Genomic DNA, 8,168 nt, shown 5'->3' on the forward strand with positions numbered 1-8,168 from the left:
CCCGTTATTTTGAATACTCTATGATTGCAGGAAAAACAAAATGCAAGATATGCATATCTTATACCAATTCCGCAAGTGGTCCGAGGAAAGAAATATTCATAAACATAATGATATTTATTAATAAAAAGTCTAAAAAGGGATAATGCCTCACCATAAAGCATGGAATTCTGCACAGATCTAATACAAAAAGGATGTTTACTCCCCCTTTTTCTCCATGAGAAAAGGCCTGTAGCAAGTCATGAATATGACCGAGTATTTATTCAATCGTTTTAAATGTTGAAGGTGTTTCGGCTTTGGATTTTGCAATTTGATAACGGATTATCATTGTTGGAGCTTGTTGTTTTTACTTTTTAGATGTGTTGGGGGTTTAATTTTGCAATTGAGTAAGGGATATATTTTTTTTGAATTTCTCTTGGAATTCTTTTTTTTTTTTTTACTTTTTGTTATATTCAAATGTAATACAGCTTAAATCAAAAAAGTCAAACTAATTAATCTAAAACAAACTGACAACGCCATGGCTAAAAATGAAAAAGACAAACAGAAAAACAATAGTATACATGACACAACATAGAAAACTAAAGAATAAACAACACGAACCCCACCAAAGACTAGGGGTGATCTCAGGTGCTCTGTAAGGGTAAGCAGATCCTGCTCCACATGTGACATCTGTCGTGTTGCTCATGTGATTACAAATCCGGTAAATAGTCTAATTCGGTAGGTCACATTCATGAAAGGGAAGGGGATTGTAGTTACGACGTAAGGAACATATCCGATATCATTTGTGAAACGGTTATTCCATAACGGTCAACCAACTCGTGATAGCGTCCGTAAAATTTACGAAGGGATGATTTCAACTTCAACATTTGGAACTCTTGGTTTAATAGTTTCCTTGTGAGCAGCAACCCTCTATCATGAAAATCGTGATAGGAAATGCAAGCACGGGAATATCTTATCAATTGGGAGATATATACCCCGTATGCAGGTGCTGCTGGGATGTTGCTACTTAGAAATGGAAAGTTAACAATTGGAAAGCTAAAATCATCTCTTTTGTCATAAAGTTTTGTTTTCAACCGACCCTAACTGTCAATTTCTAGATGTAAGTCAAGATATGAAGCCGACTTAATTGTATATGTAGTATCCTTTATCTCTAATTCGATGGGATAGATGCGTTCCACATAGTTACCAAATTTTTAATTGTTTAGTAAAAGAACATCCCCTATATACTAGTAGCGGAAAGTAGAGTTTGGTTGAAATTCCAAAGGAACATAGAACAGACCTATGATTATCCAGAATTTCCTCTTTAGTAAGTGTCGTGAGGGTATATGTTGAGTTTCCAAGTGAATTGTCAATACCTTATTCGTTTATTAAGCAGATAATGTAATGACTTTTACACACAAAAACGATGTTATTTGGGGCTTTATCTGCGGGAACAACAACATATTTGTCATTGAGGTCGGATAGGTCTTTTGCAACATTTGGGTCTTTAAAGATTGACGTAGCATGGGCACTGATGGACCCATTCAATTTCTTATTTCTGATTTGTATCAACGACCTCACTGCCTTAATCCATTCGGAAAGAGTGTCTACGTCTTCCTTCTCGCGCTTAGCCCATTGCCTGGCATAATCCTCGACTACATCCATCAAAATTTTAAAGTTGTATTTCCAATTGATGGATTTACGCTAACGATATTTCGGACCTTTCGATAACAAATTTCGTAGAGAAGTGTTATTAACAATAATTAAGGTCACCGGTAATAACGTGGCCAGCAGGATTATATGTGAATTGGGAACTAGCACAAGTGCAATCAGAAGGTAAGACTTGACGTCGTCAATATCGAGATCTTGCAAAACGCGTTTTTAATTGAAAATTTGAGTGGCAATAGGTTTGTTATAGGTATAAGAAATTATTGGTACAGACTGGTCTTTGAAATAAGGAGGTATTTTCGATTGAACTAACTTATGATGAAGAATATTGCCTAGGTTGACGCCATCGAGACCTTTATTGGCAAAGGAAAGATTTAGAAAAGATCTTCTCTCTTTAACATCTTTTCAAATGCGAACTGGCTTGAAAAGTCTGTGACTTGCAATATCCGAAATTACAGCTTGAAGTTTGTATTGGTTTGAATGAGGGAATGTAACAGTGGATTCAAAACATAAATTGATCAGAGAATGAAGTTTTGAAAGGGGTAATGAATAAAGTTTCGTGCGAATGTGATGAATACCTAACGGCTTTTGTATGAATGGCAGCAAGTCATTAATAGAGACATCATGCAGAGAAGGTGATGTATAATGACGATGACCATGACTGCGTCTACGTCGAGGAGTCGAGTTGAAAATATTCATCCCATTCACCGAGTTATGCGAAAGACTAGATAGAATACCTATACCATCAATTTTGTCATTGCAGCCATAGGGTGTTGCAGTTCCAAATTGTCTAATCTAGTAGTCTTCTATTTGTCTACGGAGAGTCGTTGAAAGATTAGGATTATTAGAGTTATGGTATATCTTTTCGATAATGCGAACTGTCATAGAAACGATGGAATGTTCGGGCTGATTGAAATGCTGATAAATTAACATATACTTAAAAATGTGTGTTAACTTTTGATCATCTTTACACTATTGATACATTTTGATTTAGACATACCTGTTAAAATGCTACATCACTTCTGTTTGTTCTATTTTTAAAGTCATATAAATTTTGTTTCAAACCAGGAAGTTATTCGATAGAAAAACAATGCACACGTTAACGGAGAAAATATGGAAAATTTCCAGAAACTATACTCAAAAGTCATTTTTGCCAGATGATATACATATAGTATTCTTTCCTATTTATATGTACAGGTAAACAAATAAGTCTCGCTGATATTTATTTATTTGTTTATTATTTCATTGCTGATAGTTTTATAACTTAGCTGTTAGATTATAAGACTAATGATGATTCACTGGTATGCTGGCTGACTATATGCGGTATGGGCTTTGCTCATTGTTAAAGGCCGTACGGTGACCTATAATTGTTAATGTTTGTGTCATTTTGGTCTTTTGTGGATATTTGTCTCATTGGCAATCATACCACATCTTCTTTTTTATATAGTGAGGTATATTGTTAACAGCAGAAAGTGCAATTTGTTGTTGAATAAAAATAAAAAAATAAAAATGTGTGTTATGCCAACTTGCTTGTGGTTGACTACTAACAATCACATCACGGTGCCAAACTGTCACGGAATATAACAAAAAAGGTCATCAATAAATATGCAAGGCCTTGGTACACTCATGAAGTGACCTTAAGCGTGAGGAATAGATAACATTGCAATTGTGCACTTTGTAAATGACACGACATATTCAATATTTGATCACTGAGAGAATTTCCTAATGAAAGGTTTTATCGTTAACATTTTACGACCGAAACAAAGTCGTTTATGTTTTTGTGTTTTAAACTGAATAATAAAAGCAACAGTAGTATACCGCTGTTCGAAATTCATAAATTGATTGAGAAAAAAACCAAGTCCCGGTTACAAACTAAAACTGAGGGAAACACAACAAGTATAAGCACAGAACTACGACACAACAGAACCACAACATTAAATGTAAAACAAACAGAAACGAACTATAATATAAAAATGGCCATCCTGACTTGGTACAGGTCGTTTTAAGAAAATAAATCGGTGGATTGAACCTAGTATTGTGGTAGAACATATAGAACAGAGAAACACACGGATAATAACAAAAGGTGATACGTTTAAAATTTAAAACGCCAAAAGCGCGTTTCGTCCATATTTATTAAATTCAATAAAAATGGTATATGAACACTAATCAACCAAAAGGATAAGGCTCTGTTTCTTAATCACCTAAGTGCAATCATGGTGACCTATAATTGTTAATGTCGGTGTCATTTTTATCTTTTGTGGATAGTTGTCTAATTGGCAATCATACCACATCTTCTTTTTTACAAGACATGATTTTGTGATATTCTTAAACTTTGTATTTGTTTGAACATTCTAACTGTTTCGATTTGATCGTTACGTTACTGATGAGCAATACACGTCTTGGGGTACACAATCATAAGCCAAGTATATATGATTAATGTGTATTAGAGAGAAGGACAAACCTTTAAACTACTAGGTATGGAATAACCAGTATTGGTTCACTTAACATGAGTGATTCCTGCTCAAATACGTTTGTTTTTCTAACTCTACAAATATTATAGCTTTACTTTAATAATTGAAAATAAATTTAATTTCATATGAGTAAGAGTTCCTTCAGACACTTGCCAAAAACAAAAATATCAAGGAAGCCCGATCTTTTAATTTCACATTCAGGTATATTGATGATGCTCTTTCCATTAAAAATCCAAACTTTTCTGATTGATATAAAAAATAAAATAAGAAATAACTGGAAATTGATTAAACAGCATACTTCCTCCACCTCTGTCTCATTTATTAAGTTATACCTCGAGTTTGACATACGTAATGGTCTTGAAGTATAGCTTCTTGGGACTGATTTTTTGTTTATCATCTTAGTAACTTGTTATATTAACATTTTTTTTTGTTTTTTTAATAATATTGTGTTTATTGAATATAAAATTAAAATTGAGAATAATAATAGAGAATATGTGAAAGATACAGCAATCCGACAAAACAGTAAATAACAGCCAAAATCCACGAATGGGTGTTCAACGCTTATCCTACCTTCATGACAAATATGTTAATGTCCCCCCAGATAAATCCCCAAATAACGTCGTTGTTTTGTGTAAAACTCATTACATAAACTGCTTGATAAACGAATTAGGTATTTGCAATACACTTGGAACTTCTTAGGAAGAAAGATAAGAAGTTAGCAATATCCTTTAACTCTACTTTCCGCTATATAGATGACGTTCTTTCACTAAACAATTCAAAATTTGGTGACTATGTGGATCGCATCTATCCCATCGAATTGGAGATAAAGGATACTACAGATACAGTTAAGTCGGCTTCATATCTTGACTTACATCTAGAAATTGACAATGAGGGTCGGTTGAAGACAAAACTTTACGACAAAAGAGATGATTTCAGCTTTCCAATTGTGAACTTTCCATTTCTAAGTAGCAACATTCCAGCAGCACCTGCATACGGAGTATATATCTCCCAATTGATACGATATTCCCGTGCTTGCATTTCCTATCATGATTTTCTTGATAGAGGGTTACTGCTCACAAGGAAGCTATTAAACCAAGAGTTCCAAATGGTGAAGTTGAAATCATCCCTTCGTAAATTTTACGGACGCCATCACGAGTTGGTTGACCGTTATGGAATAACCGTTTCACAAATGATATCGGATATGTTCCTTACGTCGTAACTACAATCCCCTTCCCTTTCATGAATTTGACCTACCGAATTAGACTATTTACCGGATTTGTAATCACATAAGCAACACGACGGGTGCCGCAGGTGGAGCAGGATCTGCTTACCCTTCCGGAGCACCTGAGATCACCCCTAGTTTTTGGTGGGGTTCGTGTTGTTTATTCTTAAGGTTTCTATGTTGTGTCATGTGTACTATTGTTTTTCTGTTTTTCTGTTTTTCTTTTTCATTTTTAGCCATGGCGTTGTCAGTTTGTTTTAGATTTACGAGTTTGACTGTCCCTTTGGTATCTTTCGTCCCTCTTTTTGGAAACTCAATATATACCCTCACGACACTTACCATAGAGAACATCCTTGATAATCATAGGAATGTTCTATGTTACTTTGGAATGGTAACCAAAGATGAAGAACTGGATCTTCCATCACTGTATTGGATATCATAACTTCATCAATGTAAATGTCCTTGCAAACAACTGTATATTGCTGGGTCTACCAAAGTGCTCCACGAAACCTCTTTCTAAATTATTAACATATATTTTATCAGCAATCAAAGACGGGCTTCAAAGTTATTGTGAAACTGCCTATTCTAGACGTGGCGTGAATCAATGTGGATACTTAAAAATTCCAAAAATCTTTTAGAGTATATACAATATAACTCTCTTTCATCTTGTAGTAGCATTAAAACATTTGACTTTTCTACACTTTACACAAGTATTCCACATTCAAGACTAAAAGACAAATTGAAAGAGTTGGTATTGCTTTGTTTCATAAAAAAGAATGGCCAACGAAGATACAAGTATCTTGTCTTAGGGAGGAATAAATCCTACTTTGCAAAGGATCACTCTGATTCAAACAAAAAAATCTCTGAAACTGACATTATCAAGATGCTTGATTTTTTTATTGACAACATATTTGTTACTTTCGGAGAACGTGTTGTTCAGCAGACTTTCGGCATTCCAATGGGAACAAATTGTGTTCCTCTTCTTGCCGACTTGATTCTTTATTAATACCAAACTGACTTCTTACAGGAACTTCTTAGGAAGAAAGATCAGAAGTTAAATATATCCTATAACTCTACTTTCCGCTATATAGATGATGTTCTTTCACTGTATTATTAAAAATTTAGTGACTATGCTGAACGCATCTTACCCATCGAACTAGAGATAAAGGATACAACAGATACTGTAAAGTCGGCCTCATATCTTACATCTAGACTTACATCTAGAAATTGACAATGAGGGTCGTATATTTTACGGACGCAATCACAAATTGGTTCACCGTTATGGGATAACCGTTTCAAAAATGATATCGGATATGTTCTTTACGTCATTACTACAATCCCCTTCCATTTCATGAATGTGACCTACCGAATAAGACTATTTATCGCATTTGTAATCACACAAGCAACACGACGGGTGCCACATTTGGAGCAGGATCTGCTTACCCTTCCAAAGCACCTGAGTTTACCCCTATTTTTTGGTGGGGTTCGTGTTGTTTATTCTTTAGTTTCCTATGTTGTGTCATGTGTACTATTGCTTGTCGATTTTGTCTTTTCATTTTTAGCCATGACGTTATCAGTTTATTTTCAATTGATAAGTTTTGACGGTCCATCTGGTATCTTTTAAACATGTTTTGTGATAACTCAACCGCCCCTGGTACATTTAGCCAATGTAAAATAAAGAAACATACAGTTTAAAAACGCAGCTTTAAAAAATTCCGAGTTCGATGTCAGAACAGGTAACAAGAAACTACGCAAAATGACAATGATACGTAAATCAAAGTAGGACTACAAACAGTTATCGACATGCCAGCCCCAGACTTAAATTGAACTGATTAAAGAAAAATGTCTTCATCATATACAAATCAAGCAAGACCGTTAGGGTTTAGTATGATCCTATTATAAAATATACGAGAAGAACATAACACGTAGCATGCCAATAATTGTTTTATGTTTTTATTTCCGAAGACCCTATAAGTGAATCAATATTTAAACCAACATATGCAATCCTGAATGACCTGACAGGAGTATCTTACCTATGTCTTCTGAATAAGAGTTTAAAAGTTTTTCTAATTATTCTGTAATGATGTTCATTTGACGCGGCTCTGTACTTATACTTCCCGTGATTGTGTTTTTGTTCTATTGTAAAAATAATTATATTCTTGTTTTTTTTTCCTGTATGATAATGTGCTATGAATGTATGCCTTCTTGTGTTTCTGTAGTATATAATTGATAAGAAGTAGTAAATTTGTTAACGATAATCGACGAATCGACTTAAGTCGCAAGTTGGTTATAATTTCCGAATCCATTACTTTTTATCAATTCTCTAAGTAACCCATGTCTAGTTAAACGATTGCCTGTTATACGTTTTGACAATCCACCATTTTCGACATATGAATACTCTTGTACCCAGTCAAGAATATGACATTTGATACAAATTCCTACGTTAATGTTTGAACTTTTGTTTTTGCTGTCAGATTACGGACATTCCGTTTTAAATTTTGCACGGATATCAGTATAACTGTTATTTTACTTTATATACTTTGGTGCAGTAAAATGCACATACGGGCACATACTCGGAAATGTTTTCTTGTCGTCATGTTTAATTTTATAAGCAATTTCATTTCTCTCCTGTACCGTTTAATAGAAAGGGTGAATAAAACGATTTCAGTCGCAAAAATATTTCCCAAATTGCTAGAACTCTCCGGCATCCTGAATGCATAGAGAAATGAGGTCGATATTATTATATGTATAAGAAAGACAATTACAGATACTATTGACAATTTCTCTAAATAAATCTAGGCTATCGGGTCATTGTCAAGTTGAATATTAAT

This window comes from Mytilus trossulus, chromosome 2 (assembly GCF_036588685.1).
Source record: "Mytilus trossulus isolate FHL-02 chromosome 2, PNRI_Mtr1.1.1.hap1, whole genome shotgun sequence".
NCBI classification, from domain to species: Eukaryota; Metazoa; Mollusca; class Bivalvia; order Mytilida; family Mytilidae; genus Mytilus; species Mytilus trossulus.